Consider the following 26278-nt stretch of genomic DNA (forward strand, 5'->3'; position numbering starts at 1 on the left):
CTAAGCTACCATTCCCGCAGTCTATCTTTGCTTGATGTTTTTTCAAGAAGTCTGTACCTAGAATGACTGGGAAACTCAGACTTTCTACCACCTGAAATGTTTGTATCATATCCAGATGTCCTATTGAGGTGGAGACTGTCACCTTTCCTTTGATTCCTATGTCACTACCATTAGCACTATACAACCATTTTAAATCTGAACTCTCTACTGCAAACTTTTCTCCTAGATTGGTTGCTTCAAACACCTTTCTATCTATGCAAGAAATCCCTTGTGCTCCCGTGTCTACCAAAGCTACTCTTTCTCCTCTGTGGGTGTATTGGTATCAGAGCATTCTTAAGATTATGCAACTACTATCAAAGGTTTGTTAAAGGATTTGCAGAGATTGTAGCACCTATGAATGAACTCCTGAAGAATGATACCAAATTTCATTGGTCAGAACTATGTCAACAATCATTTGACAAAATGAAGCAATGTTTGACAACTGCTCCTGTTCTGGTGTACCCAGATTTTGATAAGGAATTTATCTTGTATGTAGATGCTTCAACCAAGGCAATAGGATACATGTTGGGACAGCGAGATGCTCAAGGGAAAGAAAGAGCTGTTGCGTATGCTGGGAGAGCATTGAGAAAAGCAGAGAAAAACTGGGGCATAACAGATTTAGAAGGTCTAGCATTAGTAGAGGGTATTAGACACTTTCATGTATATTTGGCTTCAAAGAAATTCACTGTGCTTACTGACCATATGGCCATCAAAACGTTACAGAATTCAAAGCAGAAAGCAGGTAGAATTGCCAGATGGGCAGTCCTGTTACAAGGATACAATTTTGTAATTGAGCACAAAGCAGGACGTAAACATTCCAATGCAGATGGTTTGTCTAGACGAGATTACCCTGAGAGGTCAAGCCCAGGGCCAGATGACCCTGTTCATGAGGTCATAGTAGCCCCTATACAGAGAGAGGTTGAATACACACTACACTGGCCAGACAGTATAGCAGGCAATGTTTCTGTACTAAATACAAGGGGTGAGGGTCAAGTTTCGGCAGAGCAGGGCAGCCCTAGTAGTAACACCCCAGTGGTGGACAGGACTCCAGACAACCTTAGGGTCAGTCAACTTAATGATCTTGATTTGTTTCACATCATTAAATATCTAGAAGAAAGAGTTCTTCCTGAGGACAGGAATTTAGCACATACAGTAGTTCAGGGAGTCTAATGACTTTCTGATGGATAATGGCGTGCTTTATCATCTATACTACCCCAGGGGTAAGGGTCCAAAAAGTGAGAGAGTTATCAAGCAGTTGGTAATTCCCAAGTCCATGAGAAATGACATACTTCTCGCTTATCATGACTCGATAACAGCAGGCCACCAAGGAATTGAGAGAACATTTCATAGCATCAGGCTGAAGTACTACAGGCACAAAATGTTTCAGGACATTCAGTATTATTGTAAATCTTGTGAAGTATGTGCCAGAACTAAACGAGATGCACCTCTAAAACCTCTTCCTATTGAAGATGTGTTTGGTCGAATTCACATGGATATTCTTGGTCCTTTACCGAAGACCACACAAGGTCATAGGTACATTCTCCTCATTGTAGATTCTTTCTCAAAATGGTGTGAGGCATTTGCCTTAGTGTCATATGAGGCAGCAGTAATAGCAAGGATTTTGTACGAGGAGTTCATCTGTAGATATGGAGCTCCTCGGGCTATTCTCACAGATAGAGGACAGAACTTTATGTCAAAATTAGTCAAGGAACTGTGCAGGATGTTTCAAATCACTAAGTTGAGCACCTCTTCTTATCATCCTCAAACCAACGCAACTTGTGAGCGTATGAATGACTCCATTGCTACAGCACTGAGAGCATTTTGCAATGAAAAACAAAACAATTGGCATGAGATACTACCAAGTATTATGCTGAGTTACAGAGCAGTACCATCTACACAATCTTCTCAGTTTTCTTCATATTTCCTTTTGTTTGGTCGAGAGTGTTGTTTACCTATTGATACAGCATTGATTCCAAATCCATCACTTTCCAAAACGGCACAAGACCATCTTACAAAAATTATACACAACCAGGAAATATTCAGGGACATTGCCAAGGAGAATATAACCAAGGCACAAAATAAATACAAGAATCAACATGACAAGAAGACAAAAGATCCAGACTTCGTGACAGGACAAAGAGTGTGGTTACACTGCAAAAAGGTACCAGTGGGTCTGTCCGCCAAACTTTGTCAAAAATGGGTAGGACCTTTCTACATCACAAATGCCTTCGAAAACCACAGATACAGACTCAGAGAATGTAAGACAAATAAGGTTGTGAAATCCCTGATACATGCCAATAGGATGAAACTGTATATCAGTCCAGAGCTTAGACCTACAAACCCCCCTCCCCAGACACATGGTGCTGAGACTGACCAAAATCCAGAACTAATTGAGGAAATAGAGGAGCAGGGCAGGGAACCCCATGCTAAAGAGAATGACTCCAACCCAGAGCCCACAAATGATACCAATACACCCACAGAGGAGAAAGAGGAGCGGCTCACAGTAGATAGGATTCTGTGTTGCAAGCCTAACAAGGGTGTCAAATGGTATAGAGTAAAATGGGTAGAAAAAAGGAAGACTTCATGGGTTAAGGGAGAAACGCTTCCAGAACATTTGATTAGAGAGTACCACATAAATAGAACTCTCCAGGGTCGTAGTAAGAACAAGGTTACCGCGAGCGGTATATAATACGCCCGTCACACATTGAATGAGCAGTTGTTTGTATGATTGAAATATATGAAGTATTTGTGAGTAATTGATATTAAAAGAGAAATCATTCAACATAACTGGTAGATCAATGAGTGCAATTCAACATCATGGAACACATGCATCGCATTAATGAAACCAAGGGGAATAACTCCAATAATTACGGTCGGATAATGGCGGTTATCGAACTTGTCCGAGGTTTCATGGTAATTAACCTTGTTGTGAAGTTTGAAGTTAATCCGTTAATAATTACTTGAGATATCGAGCGGACATCGTTCGCATGCCCGCCCACCCACCCGCCCGCCCGCTCACGTGATAACATAATGCGTCCCCGTCTTCGACGGGCGTATAAAAAGGGAAGGATAGGCAAGTAGTGTAGAAAAGAAAAAGAAAAAAAAGAAAAAAAACCAGTTCCCTTCCAATTCTATGTAAATAAACTTAGTAAACTGTAGCTAGTAATTGATAATGGTTAGTTAACACTTGCAACATGCAGTCCACATGTAGGTATTACATATTATGTATTTGAAGAGCTTCTTGTTAGACTTCGGTCCTTTTCTTTACTGAATGGGCTTTGTAAGCTAACTTTTTAGTAGAAATTTTTATGTTTCTAAGTCTAAAGATAGAAATTAAAAGTGTACACACTATTAGGAACTTTGGTTGAATTTTTTTTTTTTTTTCACTAGATGCATATAGGTTCTGCTAGGAAAATGGGCTTATGATACATGAGGTAAAGATCACGACATTTAGAGCCCCTTGAGCCATATTTTTTTAAGTATGAAAAACTGTACCGATATATCTTTTCTCGGGGATTTAACCTAGAAGGTTAAGAATGAATGACAGATATCGAGATGATACAATATTATTACCAGTAATACATGTTAAAGAGTTACATGGTATGAGTCTATTGACAAAGACTGAGAAAAGAAAATTTACTACAGTTATTGTTTCATGGGTGGTTGAAGTCTTGGTTTGAGTAAGGAAAGTAAGAGATCTCAGAACTGCAAGAAATAGAAGCTAACCAGTCTTGAAAGTGTAATTGACACAGACTGGCATGAAATTTATTTTTCATTAGGTGATAATCAAGAGCCTCAGTAATTAGAGGACGTCAGGTTAATATCGGACAATATTTTGATTTATCAGTGGAAGCCTATTTTGCTAAATGTTTTACATGAAACCTACATTTATATGTGCAATGTGTTGGTATTTACACTGAATGAGACTTTTGGGTCAAAGGACACAAATGTGTACAGTGTTTTGTGGAAGAAAATCTAAATATATGTTATTAGATGTGTTTGAAATTACGTTAATGGATTGGACATCAATATGGACATCCTAAATGATGGCAATACAATTCCAAGCGGACAATTGCCCCATACAGAGGATGGATAAAACAAAATCAAAGACGTGGACAATGTATTTGAACCAATTATTGAAGGAATTAGATGTGTTTTTTTTATCTTGATAGAATTGATAACTACGTAAATGGATAATGATATATTTTTGTTTGCTGGTGTGTTTTGCATTTGCATGAGACATATTATGTATGTTAGTATATGTATCATAACCCTTTGATTGTAATTGTGTGAATTTGTTAATGTCAATCAAAAAGTGAGATTGTTTTTGTGGAAGTTTGTGGAACAAACTTAAGGAAGAGGAGGCATATATGACAGATGAAAAATGGTAGTGAGTAAGATCAGAAGAGTAAGAAGAAGGCAATTAAAAAGAGATTGTAATTGTTAACAAAGGAGATGACCAGGACACACATGGTGGTAGGAACTCAAAGGGAATGGAGTGTGTGGGAATGTCTGTGTAAAGGGTTGAAGGACAATGGTGTGTGGATGTAAGGTCCATTTAGTTTAATGCATTGATAAGTTGATCCGTGGTCCTTAGACAGGGAAATGGTCATCAAAAGACTTCTAAAACAGAAATGTAGCCCCGCCTCCTAGGGATGGAATTAGCGAATAGAATTAGAAGATTTAGTTAAGTAGAAGTAGTGTTATATTGTCTTTATAATAGGTAGAGATCTAAGGTTGACAGAGTAGAAGGAGAGAGCTGAAGGAGAGAGTCCAAGGACAGAGTCAGAGATAGACAGATATAGAATTACAGAGATCTTGGGAAGTGAGACTGAATAGAACTAACGGAGAAAGAATGGAGATGGAAACAGAAGGGAATGGATTGAACAATTAAGTTTCCATGTAGAAGATATGAAGTTGGACTAAAATAAAGGAAGTGGAACGGACATAATGTGTCATCATTTGTAACCCCAAGTTACATAGGGTCCCAAATAATTACAAGTCAGACCCTAGTGGTAACACAAATTGACCGGTGATATGAACTGACATAATGTGTCATCATTTGTAACCCCAAGTTACCTAGGGTCCCAAATAATTACAAGTCAGACCCTAGTGGTAACACAAATTGACCGGCCTCTTTCCTGTTGGTTGTGTTTGTAAAATTAATGTATTCATACATGGTATGTTTAGCAGTGCTTCAAGTCCATAGTTCAGTACACGGGTTGTATGCGACAAAGATAATGGGTTGTTGCACATGTTACACCCAGACAGACCATCTGCAAGAACAGAGAGCTCAACCACCCGCCTCCCTTCCCTCCAATCATCACTGTCTCCGACACAAACGTCTTTCTCGACAAAGGAAAGATCAGGCAAATCAAATGTTGTGTTATTAGGGCGGACAGGGACAGACGATCTATAACCATGTGCTTCTTCCAATCTACTTTGGGTCCATCGCCTTACTTGTGCACCGGATATATTTTCTCTTCGTTTACTTTGTTTTTCTGAACGGAAATACCCCCTCTTACGTGCCATTTACAATGTTCTGCCTCCCAGACGGATCCGCTCCCAGACGACATAAATAAACAAATGGCGCCTGACCGGAAGTGAGTCGTATAACTTAACAAGAATACCAATGGGCCTGCATTGCTCACCTGTTATTAGTCTAACAATTGTAATCTTAAGATTTCATAAGAACCTATTAAAAGATTTAAAAATATGACGCCTCTGACCTTGATTGTTGAACAAGGACATTAGGTTGAAAGTGGATCAAGGTCATTCATTTGAACTAACATGGTAGTCCTTCATCCCAGCATGCTACAGGCCCAATTTCAGTACCCTGGCCCTTTTGCTTATTGAAAAGAAGTCGCTTGAAGATTTTACGACATTTGACTCCTGTGACCTTGAAAGTTGGTCAAGGTCATTCAGTTGAACAAACTTGATAGTCCTTCATCCCAGCATGCTACAGGCCCAATATCAGTACCCTGGGCCTTTTGGTTATTGAGAAGAAGTCGCTTGAAGATTTTACAACATTTGCCCCTGTTACCTTGAAAGTTGGTCAAGGTCATTCATTTGAATAAACTTGATAGTCCTTCATCCCAGCATGCTACAGGCCCAATATCAGTATCCTGGGCCTTTTGGTTATTGAGAAGAAGTCGCTTGAAGATTTTACGACATAATACCCCTGTGACCTTGAAAGTAGGTCAAGGTCATTCATTTGAACAAACTTGGTAGCCCTTCATCCCAGCATGCTACAAGCCCAATATCAGTACCCTGGGCCTTTTGGTTATTGAGAAGAAGTTGTATGAAGATTTTACAACATTTGACCCATGTGACCTTGAAAGTTGTTCAAGGTCATTCATTAGAAAAAACTTGGTAGCCCTTCATCCCAGCATGCTACAAGAAGTTGTATGAAGATTTTACAACATTTGACCCATGTGACCTTGAAAGTTGTTCAAGGTCATTCATTAGAACAAACTTGGTAGCCCTTCATCCCAGCATGCTACAGGCCAAATATCAGTACCATGGGCCTTTTGGTTATTGAGAAGAAGTCGCTTGAAGATTTTACAATATTTGACCCCTTTTACCTTGAAAGTTGGTCAAGGTCATTCATTAGAATAAACTTGATAGTCCTTCATCCCAGCATGCTACAGGCCCAATATCAGTATCCTGGGCCTTTTGGTTATTGAGAAAAAGTCGTTTGAAGATTTTAGGACATAATACCCCTGTGACCTTGAAAGTGGGTCAAGGTCATTCATTTGAACAAACTTGGTAGCCCTTCATCCCAGCATGCTACAAGAAGTTGTATGAAGATTTTACAACATTTGACCCATTTGACCTTGAAAGTAGTCAAGGTCATTCATTTGAACAAACTTGGTAGCCCTTCATCCCAGCATGCTACAAGCCCAATATCAGTACCCTGGGCCATTTGGTTATTGAGGAGAAGTCGCTTGAAGATTTTACAATATTTGACCACTTTTACCTTGAAAGTTGGTCAAGGGCATTCATTAGAATAAACTTGATAGTCCTTCATCCCATCATGCTACAGGCCCAATATCAGTACCCTGGGCCTTTTGGTTATTGAGGAGAAGTCGCTTGAAGATTTTACAATATTTGACCCCTGTTACCTTGAAAGTTGGTCAAGGTCATTCATTTGAATAAACTTGATAGTCCTTCTTCCCAGCATGCTACAGGCCCAATATCAGTACCCTGGGCCTTTTGGTTATTGAGAAGAAGTTGTATGAAGATTTTACAACATTTGACCCATTTGACCTTGAAAGTAGTCAAGGTCATTCATTTGAACAAACTTGGTAGCCCTTCATCCCAGCATGCTACAGGCCAAATATCAGTACCCTGGGCCTTTTGGTTATTGAGAAGAAGTTTTTTGAAGATTTTAAAACATCTGACCCCAGTGACCTTGAAAGTGGGTCAAGGTCATTCATTTGAACATACTTGGTAGCCCTTCATCCCAGCATGCTACAGGCCAAATATCAGTACCCTGGGCCTTTTGGTTATTGAGAAGAAGTTTTTTGAAGATTTTAAAACATCTGACCCCAGTGACCTTGAAAGTGGGTCAAGGTCATTCATTTGACCAAACTTGGTAGCCCTTCATCCCAGCATGCTACAGGCCCAATATCAGTACCGTGGGCATTTTGGTTATTCAGGAGAAGTTGTTTAAAAAATTTAACATATTTGACCCCTGTGACCTTGAATATGATTCAAGGTCATACATTTAAACAAACTTGGTAGCTCTTGATCCTAGTATGCTTTTGACTGAATATTATCACCCTGGGCATTTTGGTTATTCAGAAGAAGTTGTTTAAAGTTTTTAAACATATTTGACCCCTATGACCTTGAATATGGGTGAAGGTCATCCATTTGAACAAAATTTGGAGCCCTTCATTTCAGCATGCTACTGGCCAAATATCATCACCCTGGGCATTTTGGTTATTGAGAAGAAATTGTTTAAAAATTTTTTTAAGACAATTGACCCCATGTGACCTTGAATAAAATTGAAGGTCATTCATTTGAACAAACTTGGTAGCCCTTCAACCAAGAATGCTACTGGCCAAATATCATCTCTCTGGGCAGTTTGGTTATCGAGTAGAAGATGTTTAAATTTTTTAACATATTTGACCCCTGTGACCTTGAAAATGTATCAAGGTCATGAATTTTAACAAACTTTGTAGCACTTTATCCAAGTTTGCTTCTGGCCAAATATCGACACCCTAGACCTTTCGGTTATTAAGAAGAAGTCGTTTAAAGTAAAATATTGACGTCAGACGACGGACGGACGGACGACGGACGCCGCGCCACTGCATAAGCTCACCTGGTGAGCTTAAAACCAATTTCGGCTATTTTTTTATGCAGATTAAAATCACATCTTTTATTCGACTCAGACACTTCATTCCATTCCAGTCAAACACAGGGGTTCATTACAAATGGCAGTAAATAAAGTTCATATAATGTTTTATTGGTATATCAGCATCTTTAAATCAATATTTTACAATTTAATAACACTTCTTTGCACCGTATGCAAATTTCTTGTGACTTTTTCCTTCATGTGTACCGATTTGGTAACTGTCCCGATTTGGGTACTGTGACATTAGAAAAAGTGCCAGAGGTTGTCATTTTCTTGAACCCTCCTAAAAGTTGTAATAGATATTAGCCCAACCCCAGAACATTTATAAGTTGGCCGGATTTACGCCGGTCTAACCTATTTAGCTATTAATTAGTAGTACTACTTACTTTCTGGCTTTATCTTTAAGCCCTCCACAGACAACACACGAACTCTCCTTGTCGAAACGAAATTGTTCACATGTACAAATCAAATGTTCCACCAGTAAATCTCTCGTTAGCCTCTCCCTAAATAGACGTGAAATACACATGCCTTTAGATTATAAATGTATCTCAAAAACGGTTTGAATGTATTTGTACATGATGAAATGGGCAATTTAATCATTTAAAGCGTGAGCCAGTATGTGACATGTTTATATCATGTTGTGGTCAATTATTATTTCGTTGGGAACATTTGTTGACTTACATCTCGGCGATTGTTTGGGGGATTTGGCTCCCTGGACATGCAATGCTAAATTATAAGTTTTGGTGTTATTCCTACTAGGTACATGTTATCGTAATTGAGAAACAAGTTTCCCTTGTATAAAAAAACACGAACTTAATAATTTCCTAATATCAGTTAAAAATAAACGATATACTTGCTAAGTTGGTATAATCACTAGCCCTAATATATTTCTAATAACTAGATAAAATATCTCTAAATATATGTAAAATATCTCTAAATATATGTAAAATATAATGATAATGTGTCTCATAAGCTGACTACGACTGGGCATTACATCAATTGTAATCTTGAAAACGTATTTTAATTGTTACCTTGTATCAGCAATATATATTTTTATCTGTATATGTTACATGTGATGTGATGCGTGATACTGTAATAAAAATTGATTGATTGATTGGTTGGTTGGTAAAGTCTCGGGCCTATTCATAAATGAAATATACCTTCAAAAATATGGCCATCAATGTTAACTGCGAAATAGCCGTGTCGCTTTGAACGGGTTTCAGGCGTGGATCTGTACCATCCCATAGTAATTGACCTAAAGCAGTAATCGGCCTGTTTTTCTAAAAAACTAGAATTATGTCAGTGGGACATTAAAGCCGCTCACCACTTTAATTTTCAATGCTTCAGTAACACGTAGAGCATCAATATCTACTATAACACCTCAGATATGTTTTCTGTATTCTGCTAATTGAAAATCAGGTCATATGATGATGTTGCCTTTGGAATTTCACAAATCAATCACCTCTTAAATGATGCCTTTTAAAAACATTTCTCACTCTCCTCTTTTGTGACGCATTGTTGTAATTTGTGACATGAGCATTTACATGCAGAATGGCAATCAGTGAATGGGTAATAGAGAATAGGTGCATTTTGTGCTTTTGAAATGAAGGATAATTAACAGTAGTGGGGAAAACATGCATGCAGAAAAGAAATATATTGTACTCCTTTCATTTTTATTCATTTTTTATTCATATTAATATATTATTAATATATGTAGTGACTTTATTTACTGTCAGTGAATATACAATTCATCACAAAATCTTACAAATGTTCTTGGAATACATTTGAATTATATTTCTCAACGCGACTTTTCATGAGTTATTTCCCTTACACCGGATTGGATAATATTTTGACACGGCGCGAATTCTTGTTACATTTCCATAAATAAATACACCAGAAAAAGCATGCTGTGTTACAGTAATGTTTGATAAGCATACACAGTTCACATATCGTCTCGTCTCAGAGCCACGTCCGTGGTAGCAACGATGGTTTATTACCGATATCAACCTATAAACACGATTTGTCATATTACGTTCCCGTTTGAAACATCAAAATAGAGATTATACTTAATCACTCATACGGTTTATAAGTATATATATTTACTTCTTCCTTGTACTTACAAAATATAAAAAGCTAGACCGTACACGGTACAGACAGCGTCAATGCTTGACAGTCTTCACATGTGTTTTCTCGAATCAGTCACGAAAACAAACACTCCTCAATCCGAGTTGCTAAAACGCTCAAACCTAGTGCACGAAGTTCACCACCACAACACTCGTAGAATGCACCGGAGAAAAACATTCTATTTGGAGACATAGGTGGGTGTCAGAGATTATTCTTTCTATTTACGATCACAAAACTATATAGCGGAAACATGCAAGACTGAATTATGCGCACGCACGCACCCCGAACGGAAGTGGGTCCGTCATTTCGTTCTCTGAACAGAATCAATAAGCCGCTCGGCTCTCGCCAAGAGCGGCTTAAAAATGAAAAAACTCACAATGTAGTTAGAATCACCATTATGTACCCTTCATATTGAGAGTTTCATTACTGTCCTTTGAACATGTGAGGTCATTATAATCAGGGACAGTATATAGAGGGGATCGGCAACTCTGCCCCAGTCAAGATTCTATAGCACGTCGCTTTTGTGTTTGTTCACCGAACCGCGAAGTCATCGAGAGCCCCTCTCGATCAGCCCGCGCTTGCGCACTAGCGTTAAAATTAAACACGCAGCTGCTTTCGGTGTCATGTCACAATCTCGCCGCGATCGAAGTGTTTTGATAACGGTTAGCCCTAATTGGGACTGTGTATTAGTAGGTCTTCTTTTTATTCCAGGGACAGGGCTATCGTTGCCACTATGTCTAGCCTTTCGGCTGTGTTGGTGGCTATTACAACAAATCACATTTCGTAAAGCACGTTCCAGTGAAAATAATACTTATTTTGACACAAAAACAGCACAAGTTATTTGTTATTTTTTGCCATAAAAATTAGTACTACATATCAAAAAAATATTCAACTTTCTATCGCTGTAAATTTCAAAAAGAAGTATTTTTTAAATGAGCTGATCCTCGAATGCAGGCGATGCTTTTTTGTTGCGTTTAACATTTCCTGTTTTTAACAACACGTGTCCTTCGTTATCAGACGAGTAATTTCATCTGTGACATCGCTATCGTTCTAAATAATGCAAATCAAATCAGGCCTACTTAACATAGAAATTACTCGGCTGTTTATTGATATTAATTGTTTTAAAAAATACAAACGATAGTTTATAAAATTACTTTCGCCATGATTTACGTTCCAAAAATAGTGAAAAATACTGCTGATATTTACACTTTTTGACACAAAAATAACATAAGTTAAATTATATTAATTGCAATTAAAATGGGTTGGGTCGTTATAAAAATTATTCAGCTTTCTATTGCTGATAATTAAAAAAGATCGGTCAAATACTTTTGGAGTGATGTGGTTCACATACATGTGGGTTTTTTTTTATCCCGCATTTTTGTTTAGGGTTTTAACAACACGTGTCCTTCGTTACCAGACGAGTAATTTCATCTGTGACATCGCTATCGTTCCAAGTAATGCAAATCAAATCAGGCCTACTTAACATAGAAATTACTCAGCTGTTTATTGATATTAATTGTTTTAAAAAATATAATCGATAGTTTATAAAATTTAATCAAAACAGTGAGCAGTCACCAACTACTTTCGCAATAATGATTTACGTTCCAGTGAAAAATAATGCTGATATTTAGTCTTTTTGACACAAAAATAACATAAGTTAAATTAAGTTATTTGCAATTAAAATGGGTTGGGTCGTTATAAAATTTATTCAGCTTTCTATTGCTGCTAATTTAAAAAAGATCGGTCAAATACTTTTGGAGTGAGGTGGTTCACATACATGTGGGTGTTTTTTTATCCCGGTTTTTTGTCTATCGCCGCCCACTACAATACTCTGAACCACGCGTTACATCGCGTTTAAAAATAGAAAAATATACCCCAAAAACGAGACATCAAATACTATGATACCACAGATTTTATCAATTAAAAGTAATACAATCAGCTTATTACAATGGGATAAACAAAAGACGTAAGAACACTTATCGAGATTGGTTTGTTTTCACACCAACTTCTGCATCTAACGAAGCGGTATCGACGCCATCTTGCTTTGTCAAAATTGAGATAGGTGGCGCTCGCTATCTGCTCCGGAATCAGGGGGAGGTAAGTCTAGATTGACGTGTCATAAAATTGGTAAGGCAGAGAGGGAGTTGCTAATCCCCTTCACTATACGTCCCTGTTATAATGACGTGCCTCGATGTGTCGTGTATGCGTGCATGTTTTCAGCTGGGGGCAGGAGTTTTTTCATGGGCCCTGCGCCGTATATGTTAAAATAACTGAAGTTCTCTATGCGAGCATAACTGTTGTAATGACTTTCAAAAGTACTTGAGAGAGAGAGAGCGAGCGATAAAACAATTTTAGTCCCAAAATATGGACCATCTGTGTAGTCCTTACCCTTTTGTAATAGTCGTCTTTTATCGTGGATATACGACAACTCCTGGGTTCTTTCTCAGTTAATTCATTACGTAAGTAAAAACCCTGTAACATGAAATACATCATATTACTACACATATAACATTTATACAATCACATAAGCTAAGACATATCAAACAACTACCTGGCCGTAGCCAGTTACATAAGTTACAATAGTGGAATACGTATTACAACTGTTACATTCAATCTATATATTATATAGAAATACAGCATAGCTACAAATATATTAAAATACCCACCTCTTCAATGTGAAGAGGGTTTTCTCGGACAAAGTCCGCCGAGTCCTCAGTCTTACTTGTTCAATGTAAGCTATAAAAGGAAACAATATATATTAAAAACTTGCTTCTTCGAAATCACTTGTCTACTAAATTGACCACGCCCGATTTCTAAATTTACAAAGACTTTCAAAATATTAACTTTACTTTTAACAAAAATATTACGTTAATTAAATATATTATTGAATAGATACTATAATGAATTAGACTTATATTTATACACGAGTACTTACATTATTTGCTTTTGGCTCTAGTGCCCGCTACCTCTTTTAATTCCTATGCTGGCTAGGTAAAGATATAGGTGTACAAAATGTTCGCTGTGCTCGCTCTGGCCGCTCTGTTCAAAGTGACCAGTGCACCAGGTAAATTACCCTACATTCAATACTAGGTATTCTATACATAGACAATACGTACTGGACAAACAGGTTTACAACACATTACATCACATCCGCTCAGTACCTTACTCGCATTTACGCGTGCTATTTCCGCGCGCGCGCTAAAAGTTTTGCCGCAATGCGTGACGTACAAAATTACACGGAAGGCTGATTTCCGTTACATACGAACGCGTATAGCTAAATACCACAAATATATTAAAAGTAATAATGACAAATAATGACACTACTACATTATCCCCTCCTTAGATGGAAGATGTCCTCATCTACATGATCAGGAAATAATGTAAATAAAACATAAAACAATATAACAAAAGTCCATGCAAAATATTTACACACAATTCAAATATAAAATCTGCAACTGAGGAAAAAACAAAAAAATATATATTAACTCCCCAATTCATCAGGTATTCCCCCGCTTAAATGAAAGATGTCCTCATCTTCCATGGGGTTTCCATTTACACATACATACTACATATACAAATGCATATTAACGTTCAAATAACGTTACGTAAAATGGCACACATACTCAACCAGTTAAAATATTTAACAATGCCTGTTGGGCTGATGCTGGCATATCTCCGAAGGATGCTGTAGATGTTATGTCCATCAGAAACATGGCTTTCATCTTCCATTCCGCTCCAGCAGGTTGTTGTGAACAAACAAACTCGCCTGATGTCATCCAATTAGGCGGTCGTTTGTTCCTTGTCGATCGTCGGGGTATTGGAATCTCCGGATCAGGCGAAGTAGTATTCCCCTGTACTGCAGCTGCAGGTTCATCCTCCGGTTCCGATTCCGATGTCTCCTCATCACTGAAGTCGATCTGAGGTCCAGGTACGGGTGTCATGTCCTTGCTCGGCTGCACCTTGTCCTGTGTGGGAGGCCGTTGAACGTTAGTAGGAACGTTCATACCCACAAATTCCTCATCCGAGCTCTCGTTGCTGTCACTTACAGGCGGTGATACAACAGGCTCAGCCACAGACTTCCGATGATGCGGACCACTATCCATCCTCGACCTCCTAACACGAGGTACCGGCCGAGGTGGATGTGCAATGGGTACCGTATCCACTTCCACCGGTATAGTTCCAATTGGAAGTAGATGGTTTCTGTGAAGAGTTCTACTCTTTCCTTCACCACTCTCTCGAAGTATGGTGTATACCGGAATGTCAATGTTGGGTTGACTCTGTACGATGTATACGTCAGGCTCCCAGCGATCCGCTAGCTTGTGACGTCCCTCAAAGGCAAGTACCTTAACAAGAACGCGGTCACCCGGTTCCAAAACGGCTTCTCTACTACGTAGATCGTAGCCTGCCTTCTGACGACTCTGCGATTCCCGAGCCTTCTTACTCGCTAAGCTGAACGAATGTGACATCCGGTTCCTCATGTTTTTGACATAATCCGGCATGCTAGTTGGGGTAATTTCCTCGTTTACTCCACACAATAGATCAACGGGCAATCGTGGCTGTCGTCCAAACATCAGCTGAAATGGCGAATAACCCGTTGTCTTATGCCGTGTACAGTTGTACGCATATGTGAGCGAACCCACAAAGCTCTTCCAGTCTTTCTTTTGATGCGGTTCCAATGTGCCTAACATGTCGATCAGGGTTCTGTTGAAACGTTCGCACATTCCATTTCCGCTAGGATGGTATGGTGTCGTTCTCGATTTAGTAATATGAAATGTTTCGCACAAACTTTCTATTACTTTCCCCTCGAAGTTAGCTCCTTGGTCGGAATGTAATCTCCGCGGAATTCCGTAATGTTCAATAAATCCCTGCAAAGCCTCCGCTGTTGCTTTAGCCGACTGACTCCGAGTTGGAATGGCTTTGGCATACCTCGTAAAATGGTCGGTGATTACTAAAACATCTTGAAACCCCCCTTTAGACGCCTCTAGTTTCAAGAAGTCCATGCATACCAACTCCATAGGTTGGGTGGTAACAATGTTGACTAACGGAGCCCTAATGCTAGTCGACGATTTCCTGAGTAGACATCTCTGGCATTCCTTCAACCACGTTTCCACATCTTTGGTCATACCAGGCCAAAAGAATCTATCTCTCAGCAGAGATAACGTCCTATCCCTTCCAGGATGGCCAATGTCATTGTGTAATGACGTCAGGACCTTCTCTCGCATGGCAACCGGAAGTACAAGTTGGTCCACATCGGTCTCACCATCAGATACCCGTCTATATAGCACACCACGTTTCAGTTTCCAGCTATCCCAGCATCTGTTAAGGGTTGCGTTTTCTGGTATAGCTGAAAACCTCTTCCGTGTTGGCTTCAGATTCCTCCTAATGATGGGTAGCCATTCCCCTATAACATCGTCCTCCGTCTGAAGAGTTCGCCACTGGTGGGGTGTCATGGTTTGGAAACCATGTTCGTCATCAACGTCAAGCATATCCAATACCTCTGTTGATAGGCTCAAGCTTTCCACCAATGAACCTTTACAAAACGTTGCTCCTTTACAGACGGCTTGGACAGATTCTGATGATATGTTACATCCCGGAAGCCGTGACAAAGCGTCTGCGTCCGCGTTGTTCCGTCCTGGTCGATACTTAATATCGAAGTTGTATGCCGCTAGAGCGGACAACCACCTATGCCCCGTCGCGTCAAGCTTTGCTTTCGACAAAACGTAGGTCAGCGGGTTGTTGTCCGTTAAAACGGTGAACGTCTGTCCATATAGATGGTCATGGAACTTTTCGGTAACTGCCCATTTTAACGCCAGGAATTCCAGTTTATGAGCCGGGTAATTCCTCTCCGACTTGCTCAATCCTCGACTGGCGTAGCAAATAGGTCGTAACTGTCCATCTTGCTCTTGATATAGAACGGCTCCTAGTCCTAAGGTACTTGCATCGGTGTGAAGCTCAAACGGCTGACTGTAGTTAGCATATCCAAGCACAGGAGGATTGCATAACGCTTCCTTCAGGCCGTTGAACGCTGTATCATGCTCCGATGCCCATGTCCACTTAACGCCATTTATCTTAGTCTTTGCCCTTCCTTTGTTCTTCTTTACTCTGGTCGGTGGTAACAGGTCAGTTAAAGGTCTCGCAATCTTTGAAAAATCCTTTACAAACTTCCTGTAGTAACCAGCAAAACCTAGGAATTGACGTAGTTCTTCAGGATTAGACGGTGTCGGCCAGTCTCGTACCTTCTCAATCTTCTTGGGATCTGCCTCAATGCCTTCCGGTGTGACGATGTGTCCAACATAGGCAACTCTGTTCATAAAGAACTGGCATTTCTTAGGCGCAAGCTTCAAACCGTTGTCTCTGAGTCTCTGAAAAACCTTTCCTAGTCGTTCCAGATGCTCCTCATACGTTCGCGAAAAGATGATTAAATCATCAAGATATATCAGGCAGATAGCTAAGTGTAGGTCTCCCATGCATCTCTCCATCAGGCGCTGAAATGTCGCAGGAGCGTTCGTAAGTCCAAAAGGCATCCTCGTGAACTCATAAAACCCCAGTGGGCCGACGGTAAATGCAGTTCGCTCCTTATGTTCTTCCTCTAGCTCAACCTGATGATAACCCGACTTTAAATCCAGCACAGTAAAGTAGTGTGATCCAGCTAAACAATCCAGGATGTCCTCTACTCGTGGTAACGCGTATGCATCCCGAATGGTGCGTTGATTTAGCTGTCGGAAATCCACACACATCCTCAATGATCCATCTTTCTTCCTCACCAGAACAATGTTCGATGACCAGGGACTGTATGATGGTTTGATGACTCCCGCAGACAAAAGTTGCTGAAGATGAGTCTTCACTTCGTCATACATAGAAGGTGGTATCCTCCTATGGCGTTGTTTAAAAGCAACTGGATCCGTCAAATCGATTCGATGTTTCACGAGATTAGTACACCCGAGGTCAGTATCTCCGTGTGAAAATATATCCTCGTATCCCTTTATGAGTTTCGTTCCTAGCTGTAGTTCCTCCTCCGTAACAGCTGAATTGGTAAAGTCTATCTTATCCATAAATGACTTCGGTATTCCCACCTCTCCATCAACAGTAGGAAGTTCCTGGACAATCACTGGCTGTATCTCACATAAAATTGCCTTGGGAGGAATGATAAACGTATGTGTTGTCAGATTGGATAGTTGAACGTCCAATGGATGTGTACTGTCGCAGTCATATGAAAACACTGTAGGTGTAACATCAATATCTTTGGACAGCTTGGATCGTTCCGTGGGCTGCATGATAGCACAGGTAGTTGGATAGGCGCTCCGCTGGTCTACATATCCCTTCAGGGTGATAGTAGAGTTCGGTCTAAGGACGCAATCCATGTTTCCTGCATTCTTGACGAGGCCAATGCTGTTGCGATTTCTCACCAAATCCCGATCCCTCAATGTCATACAGCGAAATGCTAAAAACCATGGAGTATCCAATCCCTTCTGCAAGAACTTCGGTCCATTCCTGCTTCGACACCCTTCCAACAATACCGACAGAACGTTGGTTCCAAACAACACTGGTACCTTGGAGTTATAGTTGCTGTTGGGGACTACCAGCAAAAGACACCTCTGCTCATCTCTTCCAAATAGTCCTTCAAAACTGACTCCCGCTTCGATAAATCCGGAGTAAGGTAACTGTTGACCATCAGCACATTCTATAGAAAGAATTTCATCCAGTGGCTGCAGGTCCAAATGACTCAGATGACATTCATAAAAATGTTGGCTAACCGTAGACACGGTCGCACCTGTATCAAGTAACGCCCTGGTCCCCTTACCTTCTACGTTGACATCAACTTCATTAGCATTGCCAACCATTTGTGTTCCTGTCCTAGTAGCCTTAGTACTCTTGTTCGGACCTTGAATTCGGAAATCTATGAGTGGTCCGTCTTCATAGACTCCTTCCCTTTTACCGAACTGCGCGAGTGATCCATATTTACCCTGCATCGCGCTCTGATATGTCCCGGCTGTCTGCACCTCCAGCATATAATATCAGGTTTCCTGTCCCAAGACGCGTCATCCTGGTCAGTCTTCTCTTGCGACGGCTTAGAGTGGTAAACAGACCCTCCTCCGTAGTTGTTAGAGTTTCCTCTATTCCTGTTCCTGTGATCTCTGTTGTTCTTCCACGAGGTTGTCCCACCATCGGATATCTGCTTCTCTAACCTCTGAATAGCAGCAGACAATTGGTTGACCACAGACCTCAAATCCTCCTTCTCCTCCCCTTCAACAGCTGAGTTGACAGTAACAGTCGCCTTCGATGGTTTCTCGTTGTCTCTTGTCCTTTCTATAGATCTTACTGCTATGCATAGTTCTTCATAATCAGCAATGGAGTCATGCTTGTGGCCAGTAACATCTCTTAAGTCTTGCCTCAGACCAGACCAAAACTTGTTGTGCAACCGCTTATTGCGTTCCGCAGGTCCTATACCAGAATCGGCTCTAAGCAACAAGTCTTCCAGTCTACAAGCCCACTCAGTCACATTTTCCTTGGGTTGCTGATGTGCGGCATAGAAATTCTCCAACAGAGTCTCCTGGTCATCTACTATACCATACAGACTTCTAAGTTTGGCGATCAACTGTGCGGGTGTCGCATTAGCTCCTAACCGCATGGCTACTCTGGCTGCAGTTCCCTTCAGAGATCTTCGGATAGACTGCCCAATGACATCCTGTGACTTACCTGTGTCAATCAGACATTGCACTTCGTATTTCCATAAATCGAAAGTAGCCTCACCCTTTCCTTGATCTCCAGAAAATAACGGTAACTTGTAGAATCTCGTGTCCAGAGTGCCTGTGGTAGAACCAATACCCTGAGAAACAACATTTCCACTTACCCCTTGTCCAGCCATCGACGGATTAGCAGTGTCCAATCCTCCTGTTGAATTAAGGAAATCCATCATCTGACTCCTTAACTTAACTAAACTATCACCTTTAGGTCTAGCACCCATTTGAGAAAACAACTTAGACACATGCTCTACAGAGTCCGCTTCCTCTTGTGGAAGTATCGCTTCCGCCTGCGATAGTTTTTCTTCAGAATCGGCCATCGCGAAACCTGTATCACAATAAACACAACAAAACACAAATAAAATATTCAAGCAAACCAACAAAGTTCATCTATGTGTTCTCACCAAACACAGAACAAGTATTTTACTCTCGTTCTCATAGATATACACACTTATAAATCAAATAAAACCAGCCAACTCTGCCACATCTACCGTCAATGAATTAAATGACTTACCTGAAATAGAACTATGTAAATCCTAAGAAGAATGATATTCGGTCGCGTTCAGCCAAAATACACGCGAATAAGTCAACGAAAAAATCAATCCGATTAGCGATAAATAGCATCTAACGCACCATCATCCATTCAACATAAATACAGAAAGATCCACATAGCACGTGTAACAAAGAACAACATCAACTGCGACCAAGCATGTACCCACAAAATAACTATTCCACTTGAAAAAAAAATTACTTAAGTAATCCTACATGTTAACTTTCGAAACAGAAGAAAAAATGAAAACAAAAATCTAAGTAAATTTATCAATTATCAATGACAACAGAAATTTAACACTATAAGACAACTTAAGCCAAAATTAAGTAAAAAAAACCCCAGCCAATTTCAAAAGAAATAAATTCCAAAAAAAACACCACGAAGTCAAATTAATAACAAGTGACTCCTCTGAAGCAAAGTATATTTCCGACAACCACGTATAAATTAATTTAAAGACACGAGAACAAAAAAAAAAAATACACAATTTGTATTCACAAAAACATTTTGAAAAATCCAAGAAACGTCAATTTGTACTAAACAAAATCAAAAATGAAAGCTCAATATGAAAACAATCAAGATAATCAAAGTTGAAGAGAAGGGAAAAAAATAAATTCAATCAAAGCATTTCAATAAATCATGAGTGAAATCAAAATTCAATTCAAACTAGAAATATATTGAAGCGAACAAAAAAAATGAATAACTGAAAAATACAATTAAATAATTCAATTACTTTCTACTACAATAACTCAATACAAATATAAATGTTTGCTGATAACAGATATTAAATAATACTGGATTTTTTTCAAAAATGTCACCGGAAATTGACAGCGTACCGGAAGTACGAAAATACAGAAAGTTAAATTCGACCAGAAGTTAAAGTTATACCGGAAGTACCATGGTTTACCGGAAGTTCACAATATTTACCGGAAATACAAAGAAAATACCGGAAGTACAAAATAAAATACCGGAAGTTCACAATATTTACCGGAAATGCAAAGAAAAATACCGGAAGTACAAAAGATAATACCGAACGAAGTTATTAGACAAATATACACACACAAAAAAATATCAGAACAATTATGAAATGAATAAGATAAATCAAGTTTCACCATTAAGAGTTCATGTTTCACGAAAGAAAATACAAGATATATAGTAAAATGGGTGGAAAGTCAATGGTACACAATTGTCATTTACCGTGTACGGTCAGCACAGGTCCAGTTCTTCTCCGGGTCCAATAACATATAGAATCAACTGCGCACATTGCAGTCGCGTGATACACAAAACACTCGTTGATCAAGGTCGTCCGAAGGTCGTTCGAGCGTACGTGCGTGCCTCTCTGGTATACATCCTGCATTCACATACAGACGAAATCCATCCCGTCATCAGGTGGAATAGGTCACTCAGGTGAATTTTCCAGTCCGGTCTACATTTACGGTCGGTAGATATCCATCCCGTCAAGCGTGTCGGCGGGTACACTAGGCCATCAACGATACGTGGGCGCCAATGTAATAGTCGTCTTTTATCGTGGATATACGACAACTCCTGGGTTCTTTTCTCAGTTAATTTATTACGTAAGTAAAAACCCTGTAACATGAAATACATCATATTACTACACATATAACATTTATACAATCACATAAGCTAAGACATATCAAACAACTACCTGGCCGTAGCCAGTTACATAAGTTACAATAGTGGAATACGTATTACAACTGTTACATTCAATCTATATATTATATAGAAATACAGCATAACTACAAATATATTAAAATACCCACCTCTTCAATGTGAAGAGGGTTTTCTCGGACAAAGTCCGCCGAGTCCTCGGTCTTACTCGTTCAATGTAAGCTATAAAAGGAAACAATATATATTAAAAACTTGCTTCTTCGAAATCACTCGTCTACTAAATTGACCACGCCCGATTTCTAAATTTACAAAGACTTTCAAAATATTAACTTTACTTTTAACCAAAATATTACGCTAATTAAATATATTATTGAATAGATACTATAATGAATTAGACTTATATTTATACACGAGTACTTACGTTATTTGCTTTTGGCTCTAGTGCCCGCTACCTCTTTTAATTCCTATGCTGGCTAGGTAAAGATATAGGTGTACAAAATGTTCGCTGTGCTCGCTCTGGCCGCTCTGTTCAAAGTGACCAGTGCACCAGGTAAATTACACGGAGTGAAGAATGCTCTTCTTTGTTTCATCCGTTCAATATGTAATAACTGGGTATACATTGGAATGAATCATTATAAATTGTCTTTTTCTAAAAAAAATTATTAAATGTAAAGGGGTGGAGTTTCATAACACATTTGACGTGCAAAATTGAAATCAATACAATATTGTACATAAACTTTATCTGTGACTATCCGCAATGCACTTCAAGTTAACTATTCCTTTTAACGTTATAGATCGCAGACGCTTAACAACCTATGTAGCCAAAAATCCCGGGCTTACACATCATTTTTGACAAAATAAAAAAAATATAAACGCAACATAGACTATATGATATAACATATTAAAAAGCAATGACAGATGTTTTGTATCTGCTACATGTATAAAGACCGCCAACTAAAATGCTTCGTTGCAATCAAAGTCTCTAACAAGTGTAGAACTGAGGGTAGCATATTCATACGGCATGGTAATCGCGCCAGTGAAACTAGTCTTGCTAATTATCGGTGTACCTAAACACTAACTCTAGTTTTCCCTGTGAAATAAAGTGTTTCCAAATTTTTTTTGATCGCTTGTATACATATAAAGGGAACAATATGGTAGCCTGGCTTCAATCATTCGACATGGTAACCGTGTCAGTGCAACATTAGCTATGCAAATTATTGGTATACACATAGTACTCACTAACCCCCGCCCCCCGTAAAATAAAATGATCCTATGATTTGTATCCCCTTTATTAAAACAAAATACATATGGAATGTTCATAAACCATGGCTTTATATTTTACACATTGACCAGTATATCGGTTCTTATGTACATAATGTTAAACTATTCCTAGTGCTAGCTTGTGATACTAGTCTCATATCCCTGCGCAACCGGAGTCACAGTCGCGAGGAGAAACGTCACACTCTTACAACAACTATCCCAAAATCCACATGATTTTAGATTTCCTTTTTCCGTGGAATAATGTTACCGAACTCCATAATAGAACTGGCGTAGATGAGCACCAATCCGTACGAACCCAAAAAGAAGCAAACATTTTGTAAAATAAAAGGGGAACACGATATTTACTTGCTTTAAAATGGCCATTAAAACTGACACCAGAACAAGGGAGAACGCGTCTCATGTGTTCTAGAAAACAAAATTCTCCTGGGGAAGACCCCCCAGACCACCACCAATGGGAGGGGGGAAACCCCCTCACATACCCTCCCCTTCCTCGCGCTACGCACCCTTCATCATTGGGCTTACACATTGAAAACCCGTTTGTTACGCCCCTGGATCGTCAAGATATTTCAAACGATTAAAAAAAGGTAAAATCTCATCTTGACTACATTTATCTATTTATTTCAAGTGGGTGTGCTTTTTTTAATATTCCCAAAAAAACACCATATAATTGTGCAAACATTGAATCAGGCATATGCGTATCATAGTAAAGTACATGTACTTTGTAACACAACGCCCCCCCCCCCCCCCCCCCTATTATTTTTTGCACCTGTAACGCGTGAAAGCTGGCGGATCCGTCTATTGTTTTATTGTTAACCCATGGCCTCACATGGATGTACAAATAACGGCTTGTTTACCTGGGGCTTTTGTTTTTCCTAGCAGGGAGCGAGCATCTTTATGTATTATGTAATATGTATAGCTTGATCTAGCTGCATCGACATAACATACCTGCTCGACCCCCCGCCCCCGGCTGGACGTTATCTATTATTACTGTTTACAGGACGAGGTATTGCGTGTCACCAGCCCTTTTGATGTTTATGCGTCTGCGTTTTTACCTCACATCTGAAGAAAGTATCTGATAGTTCAATAGTATTTTAGACAGGTGTGGACCAATCATATCGCTCCGTTGAATCAACTTATCGCGTTATAAATGTTCCATCTTCATTTCTGGTTATCATATCCTCTTGGACGTTGCAAAGATGAGTTTGCACCAAGTTATTCAAAGCCTGAACGACTTCCACGCGGACGATTTCTACGCGCCCAATCAGCCATCGCGAGTGTATGGAGAACGCACGCCTCAACGCAGAGACGTATAATACGTGTACTATACGTCTCTGCTCAACGTGACGACCACGAGCTAGACATTATGAATTTGGATGTGGGACATGCACAAGGTAATTACCCTATTTATTAAATCACCATTTTGTTGGCTTTTCGTCATAAAACCTGCATATATATTGTTTTCAGTACAAGAAACTGTGTAAAGTCATCTTTCCAAGTCAATTTTGTTTATATGTGTGTTTGATTTTTTTTAAATGATATGAGGGTTTATTGTTATAAATTTTGATGATTTTGGTATAAAGTTTAGCAGCAATGCACATCTGTTGAACTATCATTAATAAAATAACTGTAACTGTAGCACTTCGATTTTTGACCCCGACAAACGTTTAAAATAACATATAATAATAGGTAAAATATTGCAAAAAAAGAATTACGCAGACACTCCATTTTTTGTGTGTCTGTTTAAGAAAGAGAACCATATTTTCTATTGAATAATTAAATTTAATTTTAACAGGACCATGGTGGAGCCAAACCTGGAGTACAGTGAGTGCATACAGGACCAATAAAGAAAAACAATATATTGATATGGTCCAGCATCATGCTGTAAGATATGCTTTTAACAGGTATCATAATGCCACCAGCATAACAGAAATCTTTAATAATCTTATATGGACATCACTGCAGACCTAACAAAGACATCACGGGATGGCGATGATGTACTGCATGCATTAAGATGGCTTGGTTAACGTTGCAGTCAACAAAAAGAGGTATCTGACCCCACCTACCATGTACAACAACTGGACAACTGACTCTTTGCTATGAGCTACTTTGTACCACTATTGTCAATTGATTACTAGCTACTGCATAAAATGGAGGGAGGAATATAGTGGAACTTGACTGGGTTGATTGTCAGCAATCAGGTAGCTGAAACTCCTTCTTTTTGAGATCCATCACTCAGTGGAACACAAAGACATATAGATCAAGATCGAGCACCATCCTTGAAATCCTTCAAGGATGCTCTGAAGAGAGCAACAGAGGACTAAATAGGCTGCACTTATATACATGTAGGTTTTACCTATTTACCTAAACAAATAGCCTCCTTGCTTGTAAAACAAGTATTTCAAACCAGTAAGACAACCATTGAACTAGCTCCTGGTTTATACAGATATTATATCACTAGCACTTGGCTAACACAGGCAGTATATAACACCTGACTTATACAGACATAAGTTTTAGCCCCAGGTTTATATAGACATTCGCACAAGCTTACAATAAACATAGTTTTGCAAAGTTAATAAAGTTAGTTTGTTCTGTAAAACAACCAATTTATGTTTTTAACCCAAAAAATGGTTGTGACTTTTACAAGAACTCTGCAATATATAGCTTAATACCTGGGGGTAGAGAATTTTGAAAATCTATTAATTACACCCCTAGATATAAAGTCCATGGAGGAACTCTGGATTAATTGCAGTTTAAAGGTCAACATTTTGCAGGCCCCATTATGTGCCTAACGGTGCCCCTATGGTAAATGTTTAGTAACAATGACCTTTATTCTGACCTCAGAACTGTATTACATAGTGTGTAGATTTGCAATAGGGGTTCAAAAACTCTCTAATGTCTAGGCCAAATCATATGTAGAGGCCATGACGAATTCCAAAAACTGATTTTCGACCATTTCAGCATTGGATGTAAAGTATATCCACTATGTATCAATCTTACGATATCAACATGGTTATCCACATACAATTCAAGATATAGCCGATATTTTCTTGGCCTATCAAAGGCTGTGACGGCCATAATGAGTAGAAAAAAAATCAGAAGTTGGCAATTTGATGTAAAGGTTATCCCTTCTGTATGACAGAAACCTTTACTGTAATAGGGAACACTATTTTGGAAAATTTGTCTGGACAAGGTTTTTAAATAAACATACAAAAGGCAATAACTTTTGAAAACAAGAGATCCCAGAGGGATCTTGGCGCCCACCTTTGTACCATCTTCATTAGTTCTTTGTCAGTTCGATCTTTTCTCTTCTTTCCTCTAATCTGTTTGATCGAGTCATGTAAACAGTAAATGCACCTTGAGGTAACTTTTGATCTAAACTTAATACTGATGTGTATGAAAGCCAACCTTCAAAGTGAGTTTGTCATTTCACATATTTACTAGTACAGTACTTAATGTGAAAGAAATAGAATCGATCATTGCAATATGAGAAAGATCTGTTTAGTTCTTCTTTTAATCCATTTTGTTTTTATGATCAGTCTCAAAATATAACATACACAA

General features: G+C 39.1%; 1 long non-coding RNA gene across 1 annotated transcript; it reads right to left on the minus strand.

Annotated features, from left to right (window-relative positions):
- Window positions 1–20227: 20227 nt before the first annotated feature.
- LOC110456956 lies at window positions 20228–21968 on the minus strand. The gene is made up of 3 exons (XR_002463647.1): window positions 21861–21968; window positions 21592–21661; window positions 20228–21397 (listed from the first exon to the last, which is right to left on the minus strand). It is a non-coding gene; the product is annotated as an uncharacterized LOC110456956 (long non-coding RNA).
- Window positions 21969–26278: the final 4310 nt, after the last annotated feature.

Source organism: Mizuhopecten yessoensis, unplaced genomic scaffold (genome assembly GCF_002113885.1).
Source record: "Mizuhopecten yessoensis strain PY_sf001 unplaced genomic scaffold, ASM211388v2 scaffold8973, whole genome shotgun sequence".
NCBI classification, from domain to species: domain Eukaryota; kingdom Metazoa; phylum Mollusca; class Bivalvia; order Pectinida; family Pectinidae; genus Mizuhopecten; species Mizuhopecten yessoensis.